The 16,532-nt window shown below is 49.3% G+C and overlaps 1 protein-coding gene across 1 annotated transcript in view; it reads left to right on the top strand.

Moving 5' to 3' along the window:
• RBPMS2 (RNA binding protein, mRNA processing factor 2) overlaps positions 1 to 16,532 on the top strand; it is a gene marked incomplete at both ends in the record, with an annotated part of 41,944 nt that overhangs the window by 6,791 nt on the left and 18,621 nt on the right. The window lies entirely within an intron of this gene.

Here is a 16,532-nt window from a genome sequence, read left to right as displayed (position 1 = left end):
ACCCTCAGTCCTATTTTCTATTATTTTGAAACAGTGGCTCACTAGTTGCAGAGGGCCTTACTGAGTAGCTGAGGCTGCCACAAACCTGTGTTCCACCTGTCTCAGTCTCCTAAGTACTTGGCATTACAAGCACTGGCCAAGACGCCTGGCTTTTTTTTTTTTTTTTTTTTGGTGGTACTGGGGTTCCTGGAAGCTCTTCTACCTCTGGGCTATACTCCCAGACCTATTTTATACTTTTTTTTGAAACAGGGTCTCTTAAGCCAGCGCGGCTGGCTTCAAGCCTGCACAATCCTCCTGTCTCCGCCTCCCAAGTATGGGGATTACAAGTGTGCACCACCACGCCCAGCTCTTGTTTTTTAAATTTTGAAACAGGGTCTTACTAAGTTTCTGAGGCTGGCTTTGAACCTGCAATCCTCTTGTCTCCACCTCCCAAGTACTGGAATTATAAGCATGCTCCACTGTGCCCGGCTTGTATCTAAAGTTTTTGAGGGCCGAGTTCTGGATAATACCTACTTCCTGTGTAGAAGCTCAGAAACTGACTCCAGGCTGTTCCTTTGGGCTGATAGCATCCCAGGCTTCCTGCCAGGAAGAGTATTTTTCATAGATATTTAGAATAAAATATCCCATGGGGATAATAAAAACCAGACCAAGTCCATTTTTTTTATTTATTTATTTATTTATTTATTTATTTATTTGGTACTGGAGATTGAACTTAAGGGCATTCTACCTCTGAGCTTTACTCTCAGATATCTTTTATTTTTTTAACTTTGAAACAGGATTTCTCTAGGTTGCTGAGAGTCTAGCTAAGTTGCTGAGGCTGTCCTCAAACTTCTGATCCTTCTCCCTCAATCTCCCAAGCACTGGGATTACAGGCATGCACTGCTATGCCTGGCTGAGTCCATTTTATTTTAAATTCTCTACAGATGGCACACCCCCTTGTTGCCTATAGCTAGGACTGACTACTTTTGCACCTTGCTGTCATGGGTTGCTTTGAGCATCTTTTTTTTTTTTTTTTTTTTTTTAATATTTTTGGTAGTGGGGATTGAACCCAGAGGCATTTGACCTCCAACTCCCTTACCCCAATTTTACGTATTTGGGAACAGGGTCTCACAAGGTTGCTGAGAGCCTCACTTTGAACCTGTGATACTCTTGTCTCGGCCTCTGTAGTACTGGGATTGCAAGCGTGCGCCACCATACCTGGCTTACTTTGGACATCTTAACTGAAGTATTACTTGCTCTCAAGTGACTTCCTGTCTTTCTGCTGGTCTCACTCCCTTGCCCACATGGGCAGTCTGGTTGGTTTGCTCCATTCAGTGTTTGTGTGGGCTTTCTCTGCAGAGTAAGGAGGGTGAGATGTTTGCCAGCCTTTGCTTTGCTCTTCAGCTTTCAAGCCATTTATCCTGCTGAGCCTCAGCCAACTCGAGGTAGAGGAATCTATCCCGTGTGCCCTGAGGGCCGAGCTAGTCCAAGGTCTAGCCCGCTTCTGGTCACTCAGGGCTCAGAGTACTTGGTTGTGCCTATCCTCCGCTCTGCTGTGGGATATGGGCAGCAGCCACATTGAGTGCTGTGGCAGCTCCCCCAGAGGGGCCTCATACCCCTGCAAAGCCATGAGAGTGGGGCACGGCCTGTCACCTACACGGAAGCCATGCTGGACCTCCTGGGTAGCTCTCATGTGCCAGACGCTGCCCACCGCCTTCCAGGGTGGCCTCCTTGCTTTCAGCTTCTTCCCATAAGGTTACTTCTGAGATGTGCTGAGGCTGGACAGGAGTCCACTGGCGTGTCCAGCCATGCCAGAGGCCTCTGGAGTGCGGCAGGGGCTGGGAGGTGGGAGAATGGCCCTAGTAGGTCTACCTGCCAAGGCCACCAGCCACAGCCACTCACAGCTGGGAATTAAATGCAGGGGCACTCTACCTCCAAGCTACACCCCCAGCCCTATTTTTTATTTTGAAAAGGTCTCACTAAGTTGCTATAACTGGCCATGAGCCTGCACTCTGAGCCTCCCAAGTACTAGGATTACAAGCCTTGCCACCATGCCCAGCTAGAGGTTCTTGACTGTCACAAGCCATTAAGGCATCCCCCCCCCACCCCAGGGAGAAGGGACAGGGCCTGACCTGGACCAGGTTATGGTCAAAGTGTCAGGAGTCCTTAGACCCTTGTTGTGGTTGGCTGACCTCCCCTTCACCCCCAAATATGGGCCTTGAGAGTGTGGGGAGGAAGAGAAACAAAGGACACTGAGGAGGACCTGAGACTTTTTTTTTTTTTTTTTTTTTTTGGTGATACTGGGGATTAAACCCAGGGGTGTTTTAATCACTGAGCTCCCTCCCCCATCCAGCCCTTATTGTTTTTTTATTTTTCATTTTTTGTGGTACTAGGGATGGAACCCATGGGCATTCTACCTCAGAGGTACACCCCCAGCCTATATTTATTCTTTATTTTGAACCAAGGTCTCACTAGGTTGCAGAGGCCCTTACTAAGTAGCTGAGGCTGTCGGCAAACCAGGATCATCCGCTCCAAGCCTCCCAGCCCTTTTTAAATTTTATTTTGAGAGCCTTGCTAAGTTGCTGAAGCTGGCCTTAAACTTGGGATCCTCCTGCCTGAGCCTCCTGAGTAGTGGAGATTACAGGTTTGGACCACTGTACCTGGAGACCTGAGACTATTTTTACATCCTTTGTTGCTAATGAAAGCTTTGCATGTTCTCTACCTTCTGCCTAGAGTGTGTGGTTGTCGGTACTGGGATTGAACCCAGGAACATTCTGCCTCTGAGCTATACCCAAGTACTGTCTGGGATTATAGGTGTGCACTATGCTTGGCCTTTTTTGGGAAAGGGTGTACTGGGGATTGAACACAGGGCATTCTACTTCCAGGCCCTTCCAGAAACAGTAGTAGTAGATGAGGCTGTCCGTGAACCACCATCCTCCTCTCAGCCTCTCAAATGCTGGGATTACATGCTTGCGCCATCATGCTTGGTTCACCCCAGCCCTTTTTACTTTTTGTTTTTTGAAACAGTCTTGCTAGGTTGCTGAGAGTCTCACTAAATTGCCGAGTCTGGCGGTGAATCTTGACTCCGCCTCCCAAGTACTGGAATTACAGGTATATGTCATCAAACCCGACTCCTGTCTACTTTCTATTTGAAACAGGGTCTTTCTAGTTTCTGAGACTCGTCCTAAACCAGGTATCCTTCATCTCAACTTCCCCATACTGGGATTATAGGCATGCCACCACACCGGCTCTGACATTTTGTTACCCAGTTGTGTTCTTATCCAGGCACAGCTTGGAATAGAGTGGTCCTATTTTGCTTGTGACAGGGACCTCCTAACCAAAACACGCTTCCCAGAAGCAGCTGTATCTGAGCAGAAACCTCCCAACAAAAGCGTGGTTAGGGAGCATAGCTCTTGTCAGATTTCATCAGCCTCAGTCGAGCAGGGGGTAGGGGTGGTGGGCTGGCTGCTGTGTGTTCATCCTGGCGTGACATCACGTGGTTTAAGGGTTCACGATATTGATTGGAGCATGGGTCTGGGGGACGCAGGATCCCCCAGCCCGCGGCCTTGACGCTTGTTCCTTCTCTAGGATGCTGTATGGCAGTGGTGGCGGCTGCAGCTCTCACCAGGCACACAGGCAGGTGGTGAATCTGTTCGCTGACCTCACAGCACCAGAGGGATGGGGTGATGGATGGACTGGGGCACCTCACTTCTGAGTCCTGGCCGGCCCAGCCAGCCTGCTGTGGCACCCAGTGTGCAGTGTGGCTCTTGCTGTTTGCTCCTGTTCTCTGACAGGTATAGGTCAGTGCACATGACAGGCTTCACCCTAGAGCGCTGCCAGGATGTGGAGCCTTCTGTCCTGGGCCTGGGAATAGCTTAGAGAATGATGTCTCAAGTACTTTTTTTGGTAGGTGGTATTGAACTCAGGGGCATTCTACCTCCAAACTACACTCCGTGCGTGTGTGTATGTGCGCGCGCGCGTGTGTGTGTGTGTGTGTGTGTGTGTGTGTGTGTGTGTGTGTGTGTTACTGGAGATTGAACCCAGGGACATTCTAATCCAAGTTATATACCCCCAGCCCTATTTTTTTCTTTATTTTGAAACAGGGTCTAAGTTGTAGAGGGCCTCGCTAAGTAGCTGAGGCTGGCCATGAACCTGGGATCCTTTTGTCTCAGCCTTCCAGGTACTGGGATTGCAAACTGCTCTACCACTCCTGGCTTTTTTTTTTTTTTTTTTTTGTGGTCCTGGGATTGAACCCAGGGGCATTCTACCTCCAAGTGACCTTTTTTTTTTTTAATTCTTTATTTTTGAAACAGGGTCTCACTAAATTGCAGAGGGCCACACTAAATAGCTGGGGTTGGCTTTGATCTTCCTGTTTAAGTCTCCCTAGTTCTGGGATTACAAGCGTGCACCTCCAAGCCCAGCTTTATTCTTATTTTTTATTATTATTATTTTTATTTTATTTTATTTTTTGGTGGTATTAGGAGTGGAACCCAGGGGCTTTCTACATCTGTGGTGTACTCCCAGACCTGTTTTATATTTTATTTGGAAACATCTCAGTAAGTTGCTGAGAGCCTCACTAAGTAGCTGAGGCTGGCTTCAAACCTGTGCAATCCTCTTGTCTCAGCCTCCCAAGCATGGGGATTACAAGTGTGCACCACCACGCCCGGCTTTTATTCTTTTTTTTTTTTTTTTTTATTGTGGTAGTGGGGTTCCTTGTAACCTTTCTAACTCCGGGCTACACTCTCAGAACCATTTTATATTTTTATTTGGAAACAGGATATCTTAAGCCAGCAAGGCTGGCTTTGAACCAGCATGATCCTCCTGTCTCTGCCTCCCAAGCACGGGGATTACAAGCCTGAGCCACCACGCCCTGCCGGCTTTTATTCTTAATTTTGAAACAGTCTCACTAAGTTGCTGAGGGCTTAAGTAGCTGATGCTGGTTATGAACCTGTGATCCTCCTCTCTTGGCCTTCCAAGTCCTGGGATTACAAGTGTGGGCTACCAAGTTCAGTTTTTTTTGTTTTAAACATTTTTAAACAGGGTCTCACTACTTGCTGAGGCTGTTCCTGAGCCTGCACCACCAGTCTCTGCTGATACCTTTTTTTTTTTTTTCCCAATACTGAGGATGGAACCCAGGAGCATTCTACTCCCAGCCCTATTTTTTATTGTTTATTTTGAAACAAGGTCTCACTAAATTGCAGAGGGTCTCACTAAGTAGCTGAGGCTGTCTGCGAACCGCGATCCTCCTGCCTCAGTCACCCAGGTCCTGGGATTACAAGTGTGTGCCACACAGCAAGCTGATGATGGCCTCTTATTTAGTACTTTATATATGTCCTATATGTCCAGCCCTGACCCTTCCCTTACAGAACTTCTTATCACCCAGCTTGGCTCCTCCAGTCTGTTTCCCCAAAACAAAGTCAGAACTCTAGGATGTGTTGCCAGAGTATAGGCAAAGAACCTCAACCTTTTTTTTTTTTTGTAGTACTACTGGGGATTGAACCCAGGGGCATCTACTTCCTACTTCCTCGCTATGTGCCCAGCCCTATTTTTTAAATAGGAGCTGGGCGTGGTGGCGCAAGCTTGTAATCCCAGCATTTGGGAGGCTGAGACCGGAGGATCGGGGTTTGCTGACAGCCTCGCTACTCAGTGAGGCCCTCCGCAACTCAGTGAGACCCTGTTTCAAAATAAAGAATAGGACTTGGGGTGTAGCTTGGACCAGGTCAAATGCTCCTGGGTTCCATCCGCATACCCACAAATACATACATACATACGTACATACATACATACATACATACTTATATTTATTTTGAAACAGGGTCTCACTAAGTAGCTGAGGCTGACTGTGAACCTGTGATCCTCCTGTCTCAGCCTCCCAAGTACTGGGATGGCAAACGTGTCCCACCATGCCTGGCTAACTTAGAACTTTTCAGGCATCTTCGACTTGACCCCAGCTCTCTCACTGACCAGCCAGGTGTCTAATCCCTGAGCTAGTTTCTTCACCTGTAAAATGGGGTCCTGTACCTGCTCTACCTATTACATCAAAAGTACTGTCAGGGCTGGGTGTTGTGGTGCACTTCTGTAATCCCAGCTACTTGGAAGGCTGAGACAGGAAGATGGCAGGTTTGAAGCTAGCCTAGCAATTTAATGAGACCCTCCATAACTGAGACCCTGTTTCAAAGTTTAGAATAAAAGAGGACTGGGAGTATAGCTCAGAGGTAGAGTTCCCTCTGTCCCCAGTGCCACATGCCGGCAATCACAGTAGTGGGAGGGTGAGACAGGAGTATTGCAGGTTTGAGAACATCCTGGGTGAGTAGTGAGAGTCTCATCACCTTAGTGAGACCCTGTTTCAAAATAAAAGTAAATTAGAGCTAGGGGTGTAGCTCGGAGATAAAATGCCCCCAGATTCAATCCCCAGCACCACATTAAATAAAATAGGACTGGAGCTCGAAAGCAGAGCTCTTGATGGCAAGTGTTGAGGGGCTGGAATCAACAGCAAAATCCTGGGATGGACCCTGAGCCTGGGCTTCGCACCAGTCAGGTAGAGATGCCCTGGTGAGCTGGGGCCAGGCATCGCTGGGAGGGGCATCCTGGGAGCCAGCTGGAGGCCTCCAGAGCCCCTTGTAGGAAGCATGGGCTTGGGAGCATGTGTCCAGGCTTTTTATTCATTTTCATTCTCTCTTCCTCCCTCCCTCCCTCCCTCCCTCCCTCCCTCCCCCTCTCTCTCCCTCTCTCTCTCTCTCTCTCTCTCTCTCTCTCTCTCTCTCTCTGCCTGCTCTTTTTCCCTGTGTCCTTGTTCAGTGCCTTATAAGTCCTGGGTCTGCTGGCCATGTCGCCACATTCCATCCACCTCGCGTCAAGTGGCCCCACTCAGGGCTGCCCTCCCCCTGGAGGGCTGAGAGCAACCTTCTGTGCCAAGCCTAAGCATAGGACCAAGGCAGAATCCCACCCCCCATCACACGGAAAAGCAGAGGCACCCCCAGACACCAGTAGCCCTAGGCCGGGCCCAGGCCCTGGCTTCTGCCTCTTGTTCCCTCCCTGTCTACTTATCTCTTCTCTCCACTACTTTTGCTTTCTTGGGCAGAAGGAAGCACTGCCTCTGAGCAGAAGAGGACACTGAATCTTACTCCAAAACTTAAATCAGCTTCTTCTACCTCCCTTTAAAAAAAAAATGTCTTACAATGACAGTGGGGTGTCTTTTTCTTGGAGCCTGATCAGAGCGAGGTGTGATGGTGACTTGTTCAGAGCCAGGCTGGTGGCATGTGCCTGTAATCCCAGTACTTGTGAGGTTGAGATAGGATGATGGCTTATTTGAGGCGAGCCTCAGCAACACAGACTTTCAGCCACCTAGTGAGACCCTATTTCGAAACAAAAAAAGGGTTGGGGTGTAGGTTGGAGGTAGAATGAATGCCCCTAGATTCAATCCCCAGTTACATACATTCATACACACATACACACCAAAAAAGATGTTTGGACTGGGACATAGCTCAGTGGTAGAGCACTTGCCCAGCATGCACGAGGCCCTGAGTTAATTTCTCAGCACTGAGAGGGGAAAAAAAAAGATTAAAAGGAGCTGAGTGTGGTGGCACACAACTGTAATCTCAGTATTTGGGAGAAAAGGATCACAGCTTCTAGGACAGCCTCAGTAAGTAGTGAGACTCATCAACCTAGTGAGACCCTGTTTCAAAATAAAAATAGTCATGCGTGGTGGTGCACGCTTTAATCCCAGCATTTGGGAGGCTGAGATTGGAGGATTGCCATTCGTGGACAGCCTCAGATACTTAGCAAGGCCCTTTGCAACTTAGTGAGACTCTGTTTCAAAAATAAAAAGACTAAAATCTAGGGCTGGGGGTGTAGTTCAGATGTACAATGCCCCTGGGTTCCCTCCCCAGTACCACAAAAAATAAAAGGGGACTGGAGGGTATAGCTTGGAGATAGAATACCCCTGGGCTCAATCCCCAGTACCACAAAACAGGAGGGGGGATAATGTTCAGCATCTTCATATCAGGAAAGCAATAAACTTCCCACTGATGTGCTGCAGCTGTCAAGCCCTGTGATCTGGGCTGGCCTGGGCCCCGCCCCAGCACCCAGCCCACTGCCCTGTCCCTGGGGCACCAGGCTGCTCAGGCTCAGTTGTTGGGAGTTGTTGGTCTCGCTGGGAGTCTTTGCTTTCACCTCCTTATAACCAGCTTTGTTTAGGACTAACCACGGCATCATCCGGTGGGCCCTGCCCGTGCCACCCCGTCCTTTTGCAAGGTTCTGTGAAGGAACCTATTCCTGGGTGCCTCGAGGTTATCCCACTGGGGGCTGCACAGATTGGCATGAGAGGGAGGCTCGCAGGGAGCAGGGGCTGCTTCTGATACATGCCGTGACCACGAGCCGCTCGCTGGACCCCAGGGCCCTGGTTTCCTCATCTAAAAATAAAGCTGCTTCCAGCTCAGATGTTCTGTATTTGGGTTGCTGCTGAGAGCTGGGAGCTGGGGAAGGATGTGGGAGGGGCTTATGAGAGGCTTGTTTTTCCCTGTTTGGATTTCCCTCCTCCCCACCCCCTTTCCTAAGTAGTGTTTTCCATCCAGATGACAGCAGCAGGGCTCTCTCCCAGCACCCGCCAGGAGGGGACTGGAGCCGGGATGTTACTTGAGCTTTTGATAGATGGGCTGTTGAAGCAGTTCTTCCTTTTCAGATTGAATTCCAGCTTTTAGAAATGCTAAAAGATAGCTGGATGTGGTGGCACGCCCTGTAATCCCTGTGCTTGGGAGGCTGAGAGGTAGGATCTAAGCTTCAGAGACAGCCTTGGCAGCCTCAGCAAGAAGTGAGACTCAGCCGGGCATGGTGGCACAGGTTTATAATCCCAGTTTTGGGAGGCTGAGACAGGACCACGCAGGTTTGAAGCCAGCCTCAGCCGCTTAGTGAGGCTCTCAGCAACTTAGTGAGACCCTGTTCCCAAACAAAATATAAAATAGGTCTGGAAATGCAGCCCCAAGGTAGAAGGCCCCTGGGTTCCATCTCCAGTACCACAAAATAAAAAAGTGACACTCATCAACCCAACAAGACCCTGTTTCCAAATAAATACAACTGCGCTGGGGTGTAGCTCAAAGGTAGAATGCCTCTTGGTTCAATCCGTAATACACACTAAAGGAAATGCTAAACAATTGTTACCAAGAATCAATATTCAAAAATCATTTGAGCTGGGTGTGGCTCACATACTTTTTTTTTTTTTTGGTGGTACTGGGGTTCCTGGAAGCCCTTCTACCTCCGGGCTACGCTCCCAGACCTATTTTATATTTTTGAAACAGGGTCTCTTACGCCAGCGCGGCTGGCTTCGAACCTGCGCGATCCTCCTGTCTCCGCCTCCCAAGCGCGGGGATTACAAGCGTGGGGATTACAAGCGTGGGCCACCACGCCCGGCTGTGGCTCACATACTTTAATCCCAGTGTTTGGGAGGCTGAGACAGGGGGATCACGTTTCCGCAACTCAGTGAGACCCTGTTTCAATAAACAATTAAAAATAGGACAGGCGATAAAGCTCAGAGGTCATATGCCCCTGGGTTCCATCCGCAAAAAAAAAAAAAAAAATTATATATATATATATATATATGTGGCTGGGGGTGTAGCTTGGAGGTAGAATGCCCCTGGGTTGGTTCCATCCCCAGTTACACACACACACACACACACACACACACACACACACACAATCATTTGTAAGCCAGGCCTGGCAGTGCACACTTTGAGAGGTGGAGATGGAAAACACAGGTTCTAAGGCCAGTGTTTATAACTTAGTGAATCTTTCGAAACAAAAAATAGGGCTTGAGGTATAGCTAGCTCACTGGAACACCCTCACACATGGACACGCACACACAGACACACACAAAGTGATAGTTGTCCTTCAGAGTTAAAGGGTACAAGTTTAATGGCATGGTGCTGTTGCACTTTCTATCGCTAATAAAAAGCTGGCATTCATGGAGCCCATCCTCTTAGCCACAATAACATAAAAGCTGAGTGTTTAATACTCCGTATGAAGGAGGTCTTCTAGGGGTGGAAGATGGGGGAGCGATGGCGTCCTCAGCGTTGGGCTCTCCCTTTCTTGCAGGGAAGGACATGGGCCTAGTGGGCAGCTGGGTCCGCTTCACTGGACAGGGGCAGAGGAGATGGCCCACAGCTGACCTCACATCCTGATCCTCTGGGGAGTACGCCCACCCCTTCACCTCCCTGTCCCTGCAGGACACTGGACTTACTTGGGGGCAGCTGAAAGACAAGTCTCCTCCCAGCGACATGCAGGGCCAAGAAAGGTGTCTACCTGGGCTGGGCTGATAGAAAACACTAAGTCTTAGCCAGGCGTGGTGGCGCATGCTTGTAATCCCAGCATTCGAGAGGCTGAGATGGGAGGATTGTGGTTCGCTGACAACTTCAGCTACGTAGTGAGGCCCTGTTTCAAAATAAAGAATAAAAAAATAGGGCAGAGGGTGTAGCTCAGAGACCAAATGCCCCTGGGTTCCATCCCCAGACCTGAAAAATTTTAAAAAACGCCGGGTGTGGTGGCACACGCTTGTAATCCTCACACTTGGGATGCTTAGACAGGAGGATCGCACGGGTTCGAAGCCAGCCTCAGCTACTTAGTGAGGCTCTCAGCAACTTAGCGAGACCCTGTTTCCAAATAAAATATATATATATAAAAAGAAAGGTCTGGGAGTATAGCCTGGAGGTAGAAAGCCTCTGGGTTCCACCCCCAGTACCACCAAAAAAAAAAAAAAAAAAAATTAAAAAAAACGCTAAATCTTGTGTTGAATCCAGTTTCAGATAATACTGAATTTGTGTTATTAGGCTGCCTTCTTGGGGATCTCTCCCTCCCTCCCTCCCTCCCTCCCTCCCTCTCTCTTGTATTGGGGATGGAACCCAGGGGCATTTGACCTCTACAACCCCTGTCCTTTTTTTTTTTTTTTTTTTTTTTTTGTGGTACTGGGGGTGGAACCCAGAGGCTTTCTACCTCCGGGCTATACTCCCAGACCTTTTTTATATTTTATTGGCTTCGAACCTGTGCGATCCTCCTGCCTCAGCCTCCCAAGCACGGGGATTACAAGCATGCGCCACCACGCCCGGCTCTGCCCTATTTTTTTTTTTTTTTATTCTTTATTTTGAAACAGGGTCTTACTAAATTGCAGAAGGCCTCACTAAGTAGCTGAGGCTGTCGGTGAACCATGATCCTGTCTCAGCCTTCCAAATGCTGAGATTACAAGCGTGCACCACATGTCTGGCTTTTTTTTTTTTTTTTATACTGGGGATTGAACCCAGGGGCATTCTACCTTCAAGCTATACCCCAGCCCAACTTTCTTATTTGGAAACAGGGTCTCACTAGGTTGATGAGAGTCTCACTATTTGCTGAGGCTGTCCTTGAACTTGAAATCCTGTTTTAGCCTACCAAGTACCATGCTTACAAGCATGTGCCACACTGCCTGGCCTTTGTATTTATTTTTGGTACTGGGAATTGAACCTGGGGACATTCTGTCTCTGAGTTAAATTTGAAATAGGGCCTCACTAAATCTCTGAGGGTCTTGTTAAGTTGCTGAGGCTAGCCTCAAAACTGTTCTTCCTGTCTTGGCCTTCCAAGTACTAGAGTTATAGATAGGTTTGCGCCACTTTTGTTGGGGTGGGTACTGGAGATTGAACTCGGGCATTCTACCTCCTAAGCTACTCCCTCAGCCCTATTTTTTATTTTGAAACAAGATCTCACTAAGTTGTAGAGGGCCTAGTGTTCTGAGGCTAGCCATGAACCTGCGATCCTCCTGTCTGAGCCTCCCAAGTACTGAGATTAGAAGCATGCACCACTACGCACGACCATGCCTAGCTTTTGAAAGCTCGTTTTACTATTTCTGAAGGAAGAACTTCACTGACAGAGCCCCTTGGTACTTCTCCCTCTAGAAAGTGAGCCCTTAGCTCTGGACTAGAGGGGCTGTGGAGGAAGAGGGGAAACCTGGGTGTTGGCCTGCAGCCAACAACTTCCTGAAGGAAAAGGTGGGGAGCCCCCCACCCCAGGATTAGACAGTGAGGTGAAGAAGCTCCTTTAAACCTGCTCTTGGGGTTGTGAGTGTAGCTTAGTGGTAGAGTATGAGCATGAGGCTTTGGGTTTGATTCCTAACACCAAAAATAAACAAGTAAATAAACTTATTCTTACCAAAAGGGTGCAGTTCCCCACCCTAGGGCCTTCAAACAAAGGGCTGAAGATGCCAGGCATGGTGGCGCTGGCTTGTAATCCCCGCGCTTGGGAGGCAGACAGGAGGATTGCACAGGTTCGAAGCCAGCCACGTGCGCTGGTTTAGAAGACCCTGTTTCCAAATAAAAATGTAAAAATAGGTCTGGGAGTGTAGCCCGGAGGTAGAAGGGCTTCCAGGAACCCCAGTACCACCAAAAAAAAAACAAAAAAAAAAAACAAAACAAAGGGCTGAAGATAAGAGACTGCTACTGCCTGCGCCACTGGTGCGGCCCTCTGCCTGGCTCTCAGGGACACCTGCCCTGGAGTGAGACTGAGCGGCCTCCTGGAGGAGGTGGGGAGAGGAATGAGCGCAGGAGCACACGCAGGCCTTCTCCCCCACGGACACAAAGACCTGGGCGACCAGGAGAGCAGGTGGGGCTGGGCCTCTCCACACCTGCTCCCAGGGACTGGCTGGAGGAAGGCAGCCCCCACCTGCCTGTGGCACAAGCCGGGCAGCTTTCCTGGGCAGGCCTGGAGCCGGCTGGTCTGCTCCTGCAGTGTTCTCTCTGGGGACACAACCCGGGCCGGGCCCTTGTCTGTGTCAAGTTTGGTTCAGGTTCTCCCAGAGCAGCTCCTCGGCACAGATCATGGAGTGAGTTCTCAGGATTCGCCATCCATTTCCCCAGGATCCGCTCCACTGACTACAGACCTGCTCCCCAGCTGTGCTGAGGACAGGACGTGGGGCCATCTGCCCTTCTGGCCTTGAAGGTGACCATTCTCAAGGGGTTGGGGTTGCCCTTCAGGGCGGGAAGGACACAGTCCCTGGATTGTGCCCATGCTTCTGCAGAAGGGGTGAGTGTTGAGGGGCCTTAGAAAACAAGTTTGGTAACTTCTCTCTGCCTGGGGACTGTGTGAACCACCCCTTTATGATATCTTCAGATACTTGAAAAGCTGGGTGTGGTGGCACATGCCTGAAATCCAAGTTCTTGAGAGGCTGAGACAGGAAGATCCCAGGTTCTGGACAGCCTCAGCAAGTAGTGAATACTCTTACCAACCTAGTGAGACCTATTTAAAAATAAACAGGGCTGGGGGTATAGCTCAGAGGTAGAATGCCCCTGGGTTCAATCCCAGTAAAAAACACACACACACACAAACACACACACACACACACACACACACACACACACAAAACAAAAAAACCTTAAGATATTTTTTGTGTTGAATGCTTCCTCCTCCTCCTCCTCCTCCTCCTCCCTCTTCCTCCCTCCTTCTTGTGGTGCTGGGGAGCTGAGGATCTAATCCAGGGCCTCATGGACAGTGGGCAAGTGTTCTGTAACTGAGCTAACCCCCAGCCCTGCCTAAGATTCTTGTAATAAACTATGGGATAGGCAAGACATGGTTCTCGTTTGATCTTTCTGTCATGGCTGTTGGTGCATGAATCCTTGTCTGCATCCAGCCTTCCTCCTCAGTGGCAGGCCTGGGTCCTGATACAGGCCTAAAATACAGGGTCAGGCCAGCATGGTGGTGTAATACCAGTTTGGGGAGGCTGATCACAACTTCAAAGCCCTCGGCAATTTAGCAAGAGTTTGTGTGTGTGTGTGTGTGTGTGTGTGTGTGTGTGTGTTACTGGGGATTGAACCTGGGACATTCTACCTCCAAGCTATACCCCAGCCTGTTTTATTTTTTATGAAACAGGATCTCACTAAGTTGCTGAGTCTTGCTATGTTGCTGAGGCTGGCTTTGAATCTGCTATCCCTTCTGTCTCATCCTCCCAAATACTGGGATTGCAGGCATGTGCCACTATGCCTGGTTAGAAACCCTGTTTCAAAATAAAATAAGGCAAGCCAGGTGTGGTGGTACACATTTGTAATCCCAGGAGTAGGGAGGCTGAGACAGGAAGGAAGATTGCAGTTTGCAGACAGCCTCAGCTACTTACTGAGGCCCGCAACTTAGTGAGACCCTGTTTCAAAATAAGAATAAGGCTGGGCATGGTGGTGGCTTTTTATTGTTTCAAAATAAAGAATAAAAAGCTGTGTGTGGTGACGCACACTTGTAATCCCAGCATTTGGGAATCTGAGACAGGAGGATCTTGGTTCAAGGACAGCCTCAGCTACTTAGGCCCTTTGCAACTCAGTGCGGCCCTGTTCAAAATAAAGAATAAGCCGGGCGTGGTGGCGCACGCTTGTAATCCCCGCACTTGGGAGGCAGAGACAGGAGGATGGCGCAGGTTCGAAGCCAGCCGCGCACGCTGGCTTAGGAGACCCTGTTTCCAAATAAAAATGTAAAAATAGGTCTGGGAGTGTAGCCCGGAGGTAGAAGGGCTTCCAGGAACCCCAGTACCACAAAAAAATAAATAAATAAAATAAAAAAATAAAATAAAGAATAAAAAAATAGGGCTGGGGGTATAGCTCAGAGGCAGAACTCCTCTGAGTTCAGTACCTTGTACCAGACACACACACAGTCCGGCCTTGGAGAGGTAAGTGCTTGTGCCAAGTGATCCTGACTGTCGTCACCCCATTCTGAGCCTCAGTTTCCCTTCATCTGTAAAATGATGAGTTTGGATTGGATGATCGCCAAAATGCCTTTAATCTAGGCCCTTACCTCCCCTGGGGAAGGGGAAATGAAGAGTGTGGTGACCACCTAAGGTTCTCACCCCATTCGGCCTCTAGACGCCTTCATAAACAAGCAGCTGACGCACTGATAAGTGAGGGCCTCGTGCACTTACATGATTAGGAACTCTAAATGAAACAAGTATTTTGGTTGAACCTTGTGTGCCTGCGGGGCATAGAGTAAGGTGAGCGTCTCGGTCTTGGAGGTGGTGCCCAGGTTGTACATAAACAGGTTTAGAAGGATGAAGCGGCCTCCCCAGGCCAAGTGTAAGCTGGATGCAAACGCTGATCTGACTAAATGCTCTCATTTATAGAGCTGATGCGCCATGTTGGGCCCCATCTGATCTCTGGCTCAGTTTCTTCTGTGGAAAGACTAGTTTGTATACAACCAGGTATGGTGGTGCATATCTGTAATCCCAGTACTCCAGAGGCCCAGATAGAGGTCTGGGAGTGTAGCCCGGAGGTAGAAGGGCTTCCAGGCACCCCAGTACCACCAAAAAAAAAAAAAAAAAAAAGATCTGGGAGTGTAGTTCCAAGGTGGAATGCCTCTGGGTTTAATCCAGAGAGAGAAGGGGGAGGGAGGGAGGAAGGGAGAGAGACAGACAGACAGACACACACACACACACTGAGACTGACTTGTGTGTAGAGAAAGGAGGCCAGGTCTCAAACACCTAAGCATATGCAAGATAGGAGACTCTTCTATCTCCAGGGCTTTTTTATGCAGTCAGGTTAAAGGGGTAAGCTCAGACCAGTGGGAACCATATAAGGTGGGGCGCTGAGTGCATCAGTGGGCTGCAGGGGAAGGAGACTGGAGTGAGATCAAAGGACCCAAAGGGCGAGTGCCTTTTTGGGGGTTTGCGCAGCACTGGGGACTGAACCCAGGGGAATTACACCTCTGAGCTACACCTCCAGCCCTATTTTACTTTTATTTTTAAATAGAGTCCCACTAGGTCACTAGTCTCAGTCCTCGCTGAGGCTGTCTTCAAACCTATGATCATCCTGTACCAGGATCACAGGTGCGCCACCACGCCCAGCTTGTGAATGCCCTTTAGTGAAGGGCTGGGCTGAGATGGCACAGTGATGGTGTGGGTGTTTGTTAGTGACGTGGATTGTCAGGTGGGTTTGGGGCTGGCAGAGCTATGGTCAGAGCATAAGCGTGGGAGGGGCTGGCCACTGTGTGGGGTGTGGTCATTCTTTACCTGGCCATGGTTCTCATTATGCCACCCAGGGGGATTGTTGGTGGCAGACAACAGTCAGGATACCTCGGTCTTGTCTAGCACTGCTCCTCAGAGAATTAAGCTGCATCCCCTTGACAAGGTACGCAGCCTTTCTGGGCCTCAGTTCCCCTGTCTGGACAGAACAATGTTGTTGGCTGGGCAGATGGAGTCAAGTAAGAACCAAGGAGAGTATTCAGGTGAGGCCTCCTGTGACTTAGCCTCCCAGGTTCGGCTCCGTGCAAAAGCTCTCCAACCTGGCAGACAGGCACCCATCACCTCATCCATAACTGCTTTGTTTGCTGAGAGGTATCTAGGGACAGAACAGAAGCTCTAGTGTACCGTCTAGGGTACATTAAAACCTAAGACATGAGAACCACAGGGCCCAGAGGAAGGGCTGGAAATAAGAATCTGAGCTGGAAATGAGAAAAAGATCCTCCATGGTCATCCTCCACCCCTTCCCCAAGCAGGAAACTTTGTGCTGAGAATTTGCTATTTATGGGCCCTCTAGGGAGGCCTGGCCAGAAAGGAGCCATTTGAGGGAGGG

The sequence above is a fragment of the Muscardinus avellanarius genome (assembly GCF_963383645.1).
Source record: "Muscardinus avellanarius genome assembly, chromosome: 3".
Lineage (NCBI taxonomy): Eukaryota > Metazoa > Chordata > Mammalia > Rodentia > Gliridae > Muscardinus > Muscardinus avellanarius.
This window is presented reverse-complemented; position numbering and strand designations above follow the sequence as displayed.